Source organism: Ammospiza caudacuta, chromosome 7 (assembly GCF_027887145.1).
Source record: "Ammospiza caudacuta isolate bAmmCau1 chromosome 7, bAmmCau1.pri, whole genome shotgun sequence".
Classification (NCBI taxonomy): domain Eukaryota; kingdom Metazoa; phylum Chordata; class Aves; order Passeriformes; family Passerellidae; genus Ammospiza; species Ammospiza caudacuta.
In genome coordinates this window covers 28232932-28247228 of record NC_080599.1, presented here as the reverse complement: position 1 = coordinate 28247228, position 14297 = coordinate 28232932, and the positions used below count along the sequence as shown (strand labels likewise).

The 14297-nt window shown below is 40.1% G+C and overlaps 1 protein-coding gene across 1 annotated transcript in view; it reads left to right on the top strand.

The window, feature by feature from the left end:
- NTNG1 (netrin G1) overlaps positions 1-14297 on the top strand; it is a 147198-nt gene that overhangs the window by 46988 nt on the left and 85913 nt on the right. The window lies entirely within an intron of this gene.

Genomic DNA, 14297 nt, shown 5'->3' with positions numbered 1-14297 from the left:
AACTGACAATGAGAGATATTAAAATGCTGTCAAGATGGGCAATGCCTCCCGGCAGAGGTTGTCTTCACCCCTGTTTGGACAATGGCCCTCAGCAAGCTGTGGGCTTGCACCACTCCATGCCATGCCACTGCAGTACCAACATGTAAACAAATAGTAACAATTAAGACATTCAACAGAATGACAGCCAGCAGAAAGATTTATTTCCTCTGCTTAGCTTCAACCATTGTATAAATCTTGTTCATGTAATTGAACTACAAACATTTTACACAGACCTGTGGCATTCAACACAGTTATGCCCCTTGGATCACTGTGTAAGCTGAAAATTGGCTCCTCTGCTGCAAATAAGAAGCAGGATGACAAACACTGAGTTTAGACTCTTTGACATCTGTGATTTTTGATGGAAAATGTGGACTATCCAGTACATAGTCCACATTTGAACACCATTACTGTATAACCTACATTAAACTCTCCGGCAGGGTGATAAGATTCATTATTGTATAACAGCTAGTCAGAACCTCAGCAAATCTGCCTTTTCGGTCCAATTTCTTGTAGCCATCCTCCCATGGCTACCTTCACTCTGCTAGCCTAGACTCAAGTAATAAAGCCAGGCATTTGTAGGTGTAGGTATTAAAAAACAAAACAAAACAAAACAAAATTCCATTTGTGATGGTGACTGACAAACACAGAGCATCTGAAATGAAGGTGTCCTGAAGGACTTAGAGCCTGCAGTGTAATTTAATTAAGATATCAAAGTGATAGCATTATATCATCTGTGACAGCTATTCTATTATAAAGCATTTCTTTAATTAACAAAGGCAGCACCTGAGAAGGCAAGCACTGGTATGAAACACACTTGCCTTACACTCAGAGAAACACAATTACTCTTCAGACTTACTTGAGTCATACTTGTTTTACTGCCTTTTTATTTGCCTTCAGGTGGGGCTGTGGCCCCCATTCCCTGTTTTCATGGATTCCCCACAGCCCCAGGATGCTGCAGGGATCTTGTCCTAAACCTTGCCACACCTGCAAGCTCCAGGAGCAGAGCAGTGACTTTTAGTTTTCCCTCAGTCAAAATCTGCCTCCTCCTTTTCCTCCACTGCCATTGGGGGAGCAGCTGATGGCAAAGCAGCTTTGGAGAAGGTCAGTGTGTGCAGAGTTAAAAGCTGCTGGGAGGTGACAGGATGATCTGGGGCTCCATAAGCACTGGGATACCTCCTGGAGCTTTTGTTCAATTGCTGTTCACGTTTTTATTCACTAAGAACATCTGCTGGTTTCAGCAAATTCATGTCTAGGAATTAAATTAATCGAATCTCTGGATGGGATTTGCCTCATTGAAAGAAACTTCAGAGAATTTAAATAAACTATAAAGTCCTAATAAAATATTTTTTATGTCATAGGGTTGTTTTATGACTACTTAAATATCCCTTCATATATTCAACACAAAGTTTTAAATGATTTTCTTACCTGTTTGCAGATTTAAAAAAAAGTCAGAAGTTTCTATTTTTGTAGCATCATATCCAAACATTTGGTATCAGCCAAGTTCAGACACCTGAAAGTATGCAGGCAGTTTCTCCAGGTTGGGGATTATAGGAACAGGACCCTACAAGAAAATGTTACATAAATATATATGTGTATATATGTATATGTGTGTATGTGTATGTGTATATATATATACATATATATATGTATGTATGTATAGTTGAAACTTTAAGTTTCTCCTATATCTGCAAAATAACAATACAAAATGAAGTCTAGAAAAGCAGTCTGAGAAATATGAAGGAACTTGAGTAGGCATAATATCACATGGAGGAATTGATTTTATGATTACAAGTTAGTCAGTACTGTGTTACAGAATATATCCAGATAAGTAGAGAGATACAGAGTCACAAATGTTTGCAAGGAGATAGGAGGTAAACAGTAGATTTTTCTTTTTCTTTAAAGCTCCAATGCAAAGACAAGTATCTCTCCAGCTTTTTGAATAAATTACATTAATACATAATTTCCATAACCTTACTATATCACTGTGAGTTATAAAAATCAAAGATGCCTTAAGAGGCTTGCTTTTTTCTTATATATATTTTAATTATTGACCAACTTTTTGAACTTGCATGTGCCCACAAAATACTATTAACTGGTGCATTCAAGTGCTGTATAACAGAATTCACAAAAATAATCTCAAATCCATTTAAAATTATTTACAGCCTTATGTTCACTTCCACTATAGGCTAAAACTTGGAGTTATTTTCCATTGATCTCACTGCAGCACTTTCAATAAATGCCCAGTGAAAAATTAGAAGAAATGAAAATTAAAAAAATCCAAGGGCGTATCTTTTGAAGATGCTTTTTTCTTTTTTACTTTTGCATTAACATATCACAGATGGTCATGTGGAACAGGGTGATTTTGTATGCTGTCTAAAGACATTGTTACAAGCAGAGCTGTGCCACTTCTTATCCGTAAAACACTTTATTGGGGCCTGAAAATACTCAGATGCTATATGCAAAGGGTTTTTTATATGAGAAAATGTAAATGTTGCATACCTTTAAAGAAAGGGGCATATGGCTCTGGTTTGTAGCACAGTACAGCCTTAAATTCTCTGTCAGATGAGAGAATACCTCACCTGCTCTAAGGTCTTTTATTTTTGCACCCTTACAAGTACTGACTCATTTTATAAACAGATACTTGCATTCTAGTAAGTGCACTTCATACAGCTCCTTTCATACTAGCTGGAACCTAAAATTCCATTTAAAGATAAATGCTGAGCAGCGCTAGCTTGTTTAAATGACCGAGTCCCTGCAGGAACACATGGAGGCATATCTCTCACATTCATCCCTTTCTGGCTTCAGATGCTGCCTTGCCCAGCTGCCAGCTGACATCAGAAGCACATCCCGGTGTTGGGGAGGGGCTGTCCCTGTCGTGCCCCTCACAGAGGCAGCTGAGGTGGAGCTGGGCTGTCCCAGTACTCTCCTGTCCCTCGGCACCCCGACCTCTGGGCTGCACAGCCGGGACACTGCAGGCTGGTGAAAGGTTTTGACCTTGCTTGCACCTACTGCAGCAAAGAGAATCTGTTGGAAAGTAGTCATACAGTCAACCATTAAGTCATTAAACAGCATTTTTGCTCAAAATTAGTTGAGCAACTAGACAGGCTGGAATAAGAGAAAGTAATTTTTCACATTTCAAATGGCAGCAGTTAATTGCATTACTCTAGCCAAGGTGTTTCTATTTATCACATCTTCTGTAAGATGTGTGATGGGTAGGACTGATAGGGAACATAATAGACTGTAATTTATTACTTCCCAGGGTGTTACAGTGGAAAGAAGCATAGTTAGAGCTTCTCTTATCAACTTGCTCTGTAATAGATTGAAATGTATTAGGATAAAAGGAAACCCTGTCCATAAACTTTACCTTCAGGCATCCCAGCAGGCGACTGTAGAAAGTCTATTTTTACCACTATAGAAAAATCACATTCAGTCTCTTCTTCTGAGAAACTCCTCCACCTAATGCCTACCAAAAGCCAAATACCTTTTAGGTTATATTCATCTGACAATGTCTGTGAGTTACAGTTGTCTTGTCCTAGCGTACACATGCAGATTTAATCTCTGTGGGGGGTTAACAGCTCAGAAAAAGCATTGGCAGCACAACACCCCCATAGGCAAGCAGCACTGAAATGCCCAGACCACTGTATGGCCCAGGCTGCCCTGGTCTTACTAACAAAGTTACCAGCTCATGTGCCATGAATTCAGGACTGTTCCTCGTTACTCTGGAGGCATGCAGATGTTCAGGAGGAGACTCCAGCTTGCAGAAGTCTTGCCACAGCTCTGTAGGGAAAGAAGCCTCTTCAGATTTGAATTACTTTATAAACAACCTAGGAAGCAAGTTAGCCTCAGTTCAGGGGAGCTGGTTGCATGCTACACATCTGATGAGTTAATTGAAGGTGTTACATACCTTACCATAAGCCTTGCTTGCACTTGAAGATGCTCTTGTTTTACTTTAGGTAAAATATTCACATTCAGGCCTGGGAGGTACTCTGTATCATTTGGGACAATACCTGAGGCTATGAAATGTTGTTGGGACTGGTTTTATCCCATTTGCTCTGAGGTGCCCACCTGAGGCAGCAGCAGGGCTCACACAGACATTACACCCTGCCCTCTGCATGGCACAGGAGCAGCTGCTTTCCTTCCCCTTTCAGCAGCGCTGCCGCACAACCAGTTGGGCTCTTCCATGTTCCAGTGCGCTATGATGAAATAAGTTTTTTAAGTGACAGGTGGTTAGGAGGCAGTACAAGCACATATCATACCTGAAGTATTAATTTGCAGATAACAGTATTAATGATTTTAGGAAGTCATTGTATATTTTTCAGAGCTGTGTGGTTATTTTTTATTATGGACATATGTCATGAAGGAAATTACATTACACTCTCCAGCACAGAACTGAACAAATTACCAGGCTGTCACAGTTTGCAACCCTTCCTCAAAAGATAATATATGGGGATTTTTTTTTTGATTGAATTACTTATATTGGTGCAGTATCCTAATGTGGATTTGATGAGTGACTTTATTCTTTTTCAAAGCACTATGTACTCTAATTTGAATGTGGAGAGACATCACACAATTTATTGTGAATACTAATAAGACATCCCTTCACTGTATAATGAAATTCAACATTCAAATTTGTCTCTATTACAATTCCACCTTATGTAGGTATACACTGTGACTCATTAAAAATATTTATTTTATCATCCTGACAAACACAAATGAAGGGAAAACAATGTGGCCCACCTTTCAAGAGACATCAGGTGAAATTGGATGTCACTTACAACTGTCATTATTGTTTATGTTCTTCTTTTTCATTCTTCCTCTAAGTGGGTCACATACATGCAAAGGTCCTCTAAGCCTGGAAATCCTGCCACAAAACACTTACCAAATTCAACAGAAATGAGTGCAGATTTGGTAGCAATAATAAGATGGGGGGAAGGATATTAGGAACTGTGTTTCTGCATAACATCAGCAATTCTAATTGTGGTGTTTGACATTCAGTGTCAATCCATTAGCTCTAAAACTTATTAAAAATGGCAATAGATGTATTAGTAGGTCCAAAACTGTCAAAAATAATACTGATGTTAAGAATCAGAAATAAAATTACAGTTATTGTAGAAATACAAATTGCATGAGGTCCACGAGCACACAGAAGTAATAACACTCTGGAGTACGATGAACAGTGCCTACAGATGCAGACAGTCCCAAAAACACAGCTGAGAAATGCCTAGCAAGAAAAGAATTTCTTCTGTCTCTTTAGTCTGTTTTATTTGTTGTCTGGCTTTGCACTGTCTTTTCTCTATGGCATTAGCCATAGCATTAATTAAAATATTTTTCTTTGAAAAGAAAATGAATAAAAAAAATTCTTTTTGAAACAAAGGCCCTTGAGGCAAAGGAAGAGGGTCTGAATTAGCCACCACTCGTCTGAGCACTAATTACTTCACCTCTTTGTCTGATCTCCTGCACCTGTGACTTTGTGGGCAGCTGAACATGGTTGTAAGTAATTTGGAGATTTAGAGCTAAAAAGTAGTATGCAAAACATTACATAAACATGCAATATTACATAAATGTGGATTGAAAGTTTTTTTACAGCTTTAAGTGACCTGGTTTTGCTATCCTCATTCACAGCTACTACACTGCATCCTATTCAAACTGGTGTGATAGCATGCAAAATCAAGGACTGTCAGAGCTGGGGAAGACAGCCTGCCTTGGCTTGGAAAGGCTGGCTAATTTCAATGATAACAAAGGAAAAGCTAGTCCAGCATTGGGAAATTAACTGTTTATTGAATGGCACTCAGCATTTCTCTCATTGGGGTGATTAGTAAAACATCAGCTCACTGTTCTGGTAATGCTCTAGTGAATATAGGCATTACTTAGTGATGGTTGTGCAGGTATTTGATTAGACCATCTGTTCTGAAAAGATTACTTCTTTATGAAGAAATAAAATGAAATCGAAGATAACTTTTTTCTAACTGTTTTGCATTACATTTGATGAAAGTTATTTAACTATTGCTACAAGTTAGGAATCCTCTTTAGCAATCTCAAAAGTCTCCCACAGAGGAAGCAAGAATCACCCCAGGAAAACTATTAAAGCTGACAGTGGTTTGTCACAGGCAACAATTAATGAATACCGTGGAGGATTTGGTTTTCTTCTGCTCGTTGTCTTGCCATAATTCATAGTCAATATCCCACAGATTTTGCAGAATGACTGTGTAGCTGCACATCTAGGCAATCAAATAGCATCTTTTAAGTTGGTGAAGATTGCCAGTGAGAAATAAATTGTAAGATCTTGTTTCTGAGGGTGAATACTTAAACAAGAACTCTGTCTCCACAAAGCTTGGAAAGGTTTGGGATTTGGTTTTGTTAGTTTCCCTTTTAACTAGTTCCTAGTAAAGGAGTTGTGCTTTTCTGTGCATGAAAATAGTTTTGTATCAACTTCTTGTCAATCGGAATAGCTTGGTACAGTGCCTTTGGCTATCTGTACTAACACAGCCTGCCACTATTCAGAATAAAACATAAAACCTACAATCACAATGACATAACAAGCTATGCCTTCCATCACACTGCTGTATTTCCCAGCTGTAGCATATTCTACAGTTCCACTTTCAAGAAATAATAAAATTATCACCAAAACAAATTAAAAATATACAGCATGCTCACACAGATGTGTAAATACAGAGGAAGTAAAGTATTTCCAGTAGAAAAAACAGAATTCTTAATACCTGAATTTAGATTGTTGAGTTTGCAACAGCAATACCTGCAGTGCACACCAGGGTAAGCATTTGCAGGTGCTATGTTTACATCTGTCAGAAAGGAAATAATCTGAATTTGTTGTCCTCAATCCTGCTGCTCTCTGTAAGAATAAAATTATAATGATGCCTTGGGGGGACATATGCAGTGAAATTCATTTTGTTGGGACAGAAATGGCTGTGTCTAAGTCCAACAGACACACACATTCCCTGAGTAGTCTTCTACAACATAACACTTGAACATGCAAGTAGCTATTTTTGTTTGTAAGTGACCTTTTAGTCACTTAAGCATCAGTACAACAGCACAGGCATAATTTAGCTCTTTGTTCACTATTTAGGGTGCATTTTCATGTTGCCCTTAAGCCAGTCAATTCATCTGCACTGCTTCACTTCATGCCCAGCTGTTGCATCCCTTCTGGTAGTACCAGTACTCTTCTAGCCAAGCAGTGCATCAGAACAGAGACTGAGCTTAAATAGGGTCTGGCCTGGGGCCCAGGTGGGGCTGGTCAGGGACATCAATCCCTGCTCCCAGGCTGGGAGAGGGAAGACATTAAGGCCTGCAGGGGTCTTCCATGCTATCAAAATCTGTTTCTCAAACTTTTTGGTATGCAGTTTTCTCTTTTGGACCAAAACTCTGAACAAAACCATTTATAACAACAAAGGAACAACAACAACAAAAAATTTTAGTGTTCCCAGCACCCTGATTTCTCCTGTCCCCACCAGGATGATTTAATTTCTCAGATTTTGATGCTCACTGTGATCACTGATAACATCTGTTCGTAATAATGGACCAACTTCCCTCTGCACTGGCTTTTCCTTACTCAGGAATGGCACCTTTCAGCTGTAATGTTTTAGACCTCTTTCTGCCTTCTCAATGGCTCCCATTCTAATCCATGGATAGCCCAAAGTAATCAGAAAGTGAGCAGGATGAGAGCTGTATCAGAGCACAACAGCTAAGGCAGAGACACCCCAAGCTGTTGTTAGTGGCAGCATAAGCTATTCCCAGCTGAGGATACGCCCTGTTCCTCCTGCACTGATTCCTTGCCAGAGCTCCTGCAGGGCAGCAGGATGGCTGCAAAACTGGCTCAGACACAAGTGCTGAGCTGAGCAGGATGCTGGAGATGGACACCCTCTGCTGCCTTGTCCAAGGAGGGCTCTCATGGACGGGCTGCTTTAGCCAGGACAAGTGCCACTGTTCTGAGAGAAGGGGATATTATACCCCCTGCAATTTCAGTTCCTTAAATCCAGGTATGCATCTGGTATAAAAGAAACTCAGTTTTTCTTGGAACATTTGCCGTCTTGTTCAGCCAGAGCTCAGCACGGTGGGGTCCCAGCATCAGGCATGGCATGACACTGCAAAACCTATAAATAGGAAAGTGATTATGTTGCCAGATACCTGCTGATGCAAGAGGAAAACACCAATATTGAGTTTCTGAAATAACAAAACCACACTGGGGTTGGTGCCAGTAAGATCTGCCATAATGTTATGCCAGAAGGATCAAGTGGCCAAAGTTACATCAGCAGGTTGCCAAGTCAGAGACAGTTTTAGCAGCAGAAAGCTACCAGTGAGGAAAAGAAGGATTTTCACTCCCCAGAAGTGGGTAGAAATATTTCAACAGAAACAAAACTTCATTTGACTCACAGAGTAAATTGAAAATCATTTTCAAAAAGTAACTAAAGTTACTAAAAATAGAGAATGTTCTGCTAGGAAGTAAATGCCTTTGGCAAATGCACCAATGCATTTGGTGCTGCAAATATTAAATGTTTTCCTACGCAGCATTTTCAATCCATAGTATTGAAAAGAGGCAGTAATCTGAGAACTATTCTGTATGCCAGGAATACCTTCACATGATCTACCAAAAGGCTTTGCAAGCAACAGTACAATATAATCAGGGATTACCGAGTTCATCATGCAAAAGCATTTCTCTCTAATTCTGCATCTATATGTAAATTTGGTGTAGGAATCCATACCTCATGGAGGTGTTGTCATGAAGAATAATTAGCTAGGTTTGTGTGCCACACAGCAAAAGTGCCAGATTTTTAGAGGCTTAAATATAATTTCTAAATCTGAGTTACAAGGGCCTTCTTACACTGAGTTTGTTTCACGATCAGGACCATAATCTACAATGTACTTTCAAGCTTAAAAGTGCATGAAGTTGTTAAGCATTATTGTCTATTTTTGTCCAGTCACATCCTCCCTGGTTTAATCTTTTTAAGTCTCCCCAGAAGGTATTGATTTAAACATGCTTTTATTCTCTTTTTTTGCTCATTTTGAAGAATGTACATTGTTCAGCCTACAGCTCAGAGTTCAAAGTGCTAGTCTGGGCATCCAGATGCCCTCGCTTGGGAGCTCTTGAAAGAGCATCAAATCTTCCACTCAGATTTTAACACTTTTTCTTTCTTAACTTAAATCACTTCAACTTAAAATGCTGTCACTGCAGTGATGAAAGGCTGTTGATGGTAAAATGTTCTTGTCTACAGCCATTCCTGTCATCATCACAGCAGTAATTCTGCAGACATTGACCAAGATGCTCTCAAACCAGCTAATGGATGTAGTGGCTTTGATAACATCAATTATCATGCACCAGATCCTGGACCTTGCCAGTCCTCCACCTCACTGACTGTTTGCCTTTAGCAGAACACCTTATTAGGTGTAGTAGTATCTCACAATTAATGGTTTCATAATCTGGCTTTGTCACGGTAAACAAGTAATTCCTGGTTAGAAACCACATGCAAAATGTAAGCATTAGGGCAATTGCTGCTGTTAGCTATTACTGTCTAATTAATCACCTACAATGTACAGCATGCACCAAGTGAATTAATTGTAATGATCTTTTGAAAAGGAAAACAGAAATACTCCATTATTTCTAAAAATGTGACTTGAATGTGGTAATTTACCACACAGCCACACTCCAGACATAAGGGAGGCTGTATTTATTTCTTGTCTCGTGCATCTGATCTAATTACTTTGTGGCAGTGGTATAAAAATCAGTTGGAGTAACTCACTCCTTGAAAATTTACTTTGGTTCTTTTTAAGTCTTGGCCAGCTTGACCTCAGCAGCCTTCACCAGTTTGAAAATGCAAGTTACAATCCTCTGTAGGGATTTAGCCAGGTGTCCATTACAGCATGAAATCTGTGATACAGCTTCCAGTCTTCACGCTACAGAAGATTTAGGCCCCTCTGTCTTTGTTCCTGAGTGAGAAAGTCCATGAGGTCTTAATGTGGACAGGGAACACATTGAAAGGAGCAACATCTTCAGCTGAACCCTGAGCCTGAGTGGGTGCCACTGAGGAACTGCACAGGTGAGAGACCAGAGGCTTCACCTGAACAGCAGCACTCAAACTGCAGCCCTTGAACAGCAGCTGCAGCACTGCTGCTGCTCCCCTGCTGACATTCGGAGGTCACACTGCTGCTGGACACCTGGTTTTGGCCTAAATCCTCACCCTAGGGTCACTGTGCTGTTCCTGGAGAGGCTTTTGGTAGGACACATTGCTGCCCAGGGGGAGCAAGGCCAGGTGGAGGAAGGCCTGTTGTGGCAGTTTTATGTTTCCCTTGGGATGCCTTTTGCAGCTGCAGTGTGCCTGGAGCTCTGGGCTTTGTGGTTTTTGGAACCCTAACCGTAGGTGTAACTCTAACCCTAACCCTAGGCAGTAAATGCAGACTAGGGCTCAGGCTGTTTGCAAGGAAAAAGCTGTGGAACAAAGCAAGTGTCCCAGCCAGGGACACTTGCAGAGCACCTCCAACACCAGTATAAAAGTTCAAGCTGCCTGGCACAGAGACATTGCTGTGTCCTAAAACAAACTAAAGCCAGCTAGTTGAGGGGAAACCTACTGGGCCCAGTCAGCCTACTCAGGAGCTTCTCAGGTAATTCTGCTTTTTCCAGCCTGGGCTGAATGTGATGGAGTCATGTGATACGGCCACATGTCCTCACTGTGCCTGCAAATCAGGTACCTCCTCCTCCTAAAGCCAACACTTAGACCATGGCAGTAGTTTCAGTAATATTTTCAATTCCATGAGCAGCCAAAACCAAAATTAATAGCAGCTTAATTTGCCTGCCTGCAAGGAGCTATCTAATATCAATCTCCCATTGCTGTGCAGGAAAATAGTGGGCTGTTTTAGGTGGTCATGGTTGTGGTGTTGGGAAAGACTCAGCTACCTTTTATGCTAATTGGCACTAAAGTGTTTAGAAGTATTTATCAGTATTTAATTATTTAGAACTCTCTTAATGGCTTAAATATAATTTTGAAAAGTTATAAATATTTTCCACCTTGTCCTACTGAAGAGCTGTGTCTTGGAAGGCTTAAATGAAGATCTATTTACAGCTGCCTGCTGGGCACAAAATTACTCAGAGATGCTAATGGTCTGATCCTTCAGATGGCCCCAACACAGACTGAGCTTGGTTTTCACAAATTGGGCAAAGTTTGTCTTTGTTGTATTCATTTTACTGAGACAAAAGTCTTAAAGAGGATTATCATAGAGATCAAGGCATTAAAATACGTAACTAATCCCAGTTACATTAATTGTTTTCATAATAACATGTACTGAGGGACATTTGTGTAGAGTAAGACCCTTTTAGACTGTTTTGGTAATGTAAGTATGACTTACCATGCAAATTACATTTAAGATTAATTAGAAGCAGTTGAAAGCCAAGTTGCAAGCAGAGAAAAAGGGAACCTGATTCCAAGCCTCTGAAGCAATAATTATATTAAATATTTCAAAATTACATCAGCAATTGCCATGTCAGTAGACAGAGGGGAATTTACATAAACTCATAATTTCTCTCCTCCTGTTAGAATTCAGGACACTTATTTTATTGGCTTATAATCAGCTTAGATTTTTTTCTCCTAATTTTTATTTTCAAGCACTTGAACTCCACATAGGTTATTTTGGTGTCATCAAATCATTCACCTCTTAAAAGAGAATCCTGTGCCATAAAATCAAAAGAATAATTAAGTTCATTGGTGAGGATATACCTGAAGCTTTCATTAGCATTCTCATTTGCAGTGATATCCTTACCCCAATGTTTCAGTGGCACGTTGTGACACTGCTGTTACCACTGGGAAGAGTTTCAGGTGCAGGACAGGACAGCACTGGGATTCTGACCTATTTCTCACAATACTCTGCCATTAACTGGAATAATTTCATCTTTCCCTAAAAAGTTCTGTGCACAGGGTTGTAGACTGCATTTCGGTTGCAAGCTATGGCTGCCAGCTCTCACTGTCATACTGTATTCACATTAGCTTGTTGGGTGTTTTTAGAACATCCCCTCCTAGTTATTCTCTGATCGTGTTGGCACCTCAGCTTTTGCTAAAACATAAAAGATAAAAGGCAAAGGGAGTAAAATAAATCAACCAATAGAGAGAAAGAAACACTACATCCAATACAACCTGGGTTAGCTGCTGGAAGTCATGAAACATGCTTCCTCCAGCATCCAGGGACTAAGGGATCAGAGTGGCTTTAGTTTTTAGCACAAAGAGTCACAACAGACTCAGCGGTTGCTTGTGGAGCAGGAAACTAAAGCCATCCCTCAGCAGTGCTTAATGCACCTGTCTGGCTGCACAGGAGCATTTATTTGTTGGGTTTTGATACCTGTGACTGCCCAGTGCAGTTGCTTTTGCCCAAGCAGAAGCATAAAGCATATAGATTAAAGGTACACAGATCTAAGTGATCAGATTTTTCTGGGCAACCTCAGACAGTTGTGACTTATGCAATCTGAGCATCTTCTGATAAACTGATATTTACATATAGCCAAAGGATCTGGAATTTTACAGATTTCACAATATATATATTTTCCCTGAGGAAAATAGGCTTGTGTAAGTTAGCAGATTCTACCATTTGTATCTGGTATATTAAATGGAGCTTAAACATTTAAAAATTCTGTGTTTTCTCTCTCCTGCTTGAAGCTTACTTTTAATTTTCACTGTTTTATTCAAAAGGAAGGCATAGAAATAGCAACTATGAGCTTGAAATCAGAGCTGTAACAGATTATAGACAAAATTTTGCAGAGTATTTCCAGTTACAGCTGGTTTTCAAATAACCCTTTTTGTTGTCATGTAGTTTTTTTCCCTAACTTCCAGTCCCAGTGAATTGTTGTCAGTTTTAGCACTCCAGCTGTATTAACAAGAAAGGGAAAGAAAATAGCATTTTCCAACCCAGGTAAGAGGAAGTTGCCAGTGGGGAGGTCAAAGTGAGTGCAGAAGTTCTTTTGCTTGTGTTTTGTGGGAGTATATCAAGGAGCAGAGCAGTGGCCAAGGTGGAAACTCATGTTTGAAACTTGTTTCCACACTGGATAGCACTGAGTCACTTCATTGCCCTCAGGCTTTGAGATGGAGAGAAGTATAACTGCAATTACAAGAAAAGAAAAGGTTGATCATCATGCCAGGGCTTGTTCTCTTTTCAGGGCAGGTGCAGGGAGCTCTCAATAATGACAATAACACCTACATTAATGATCTCATCGAGCTCTGCCACGTATAGGCATGTGCATATTTTTCCCCAGCAGTGCTGACTGTCAGTGAATAGAGGCTTCTTCCACAATCTGAGTGTCAGGTGGAGGGAAGGACAGAGAGAGCAGCAGTTGCTTTCTGGAACAAACACAGAATAAACAAGTAGCAAAATACTAACGTACTGTTGAAAGCTGAAATTAGATATACGTGATTCAGTGCAGCCTACAGGGTCTGATATCTTGGCAACTGCTGCAAGATATCCCCAATCTGCAGACAAAATAGCCTTTGTGAAGAAGCAGAAGATTGTAGTGTGAAAGTTAATGCATCAAAAGGCCAGAAAGAGAATAATTCACTTTCACCTTGCTCCAGAGGACAAGCAGCAGTAAAAGCTGTGCACTATTGGCAAGCTTTTTTTGTTGCTGTTTTTAACTCAACCCTCAGTTCAGAGCTCCTGCCACCTTGGCAGTGTTCCAGCTGGAGCCACTGACATCTCCCACCTAATCAAGTGCTGGATTATCTTGTCCTGATAAATTGAACCTGGTGCCTCATGAAAAGTCTTTTCTGAAGTACTTTGGGTACCCTGTAATAAGATGGCAGATACCTGAATCAAGTCCCAGAGCTGACAGAGCACTGTTTTTCTAATGGCTTTTGGTTGCAAGTGTAAATGTTTTAAGGCAGGGCAGTGTTGAGCTGGTTAAGCATGATAAATTTCCCACCTGGGTGAAAGGAAACTTGAAAGTGTACTGAATACTGGCTCATACCGAATACACACAGGCTGCACTGCTAACAAAATACACTTGCCCTAAAAATTAGTACTTTTTTGGCCATAGCTCTGAGGAACATGCTTGTTTCAAAAAGATATCCTCTTTGGCTGCTGAATCTTTCTAAGAAGAGTTGGAGTTACTGAGCTATTAGAGACTTGCATACCATTCTTAGTCTTTTGTGACTCAATCTCTGGTCCAAGCTGTTCAGGATAAAAAACTTTGTTCCTTTCTTAACATATATTAAGAAAAATGTCTCCAGTACAGACACAAGGGTGCTGTCTATGTTGTGTTTGTACTTCAACAGGTA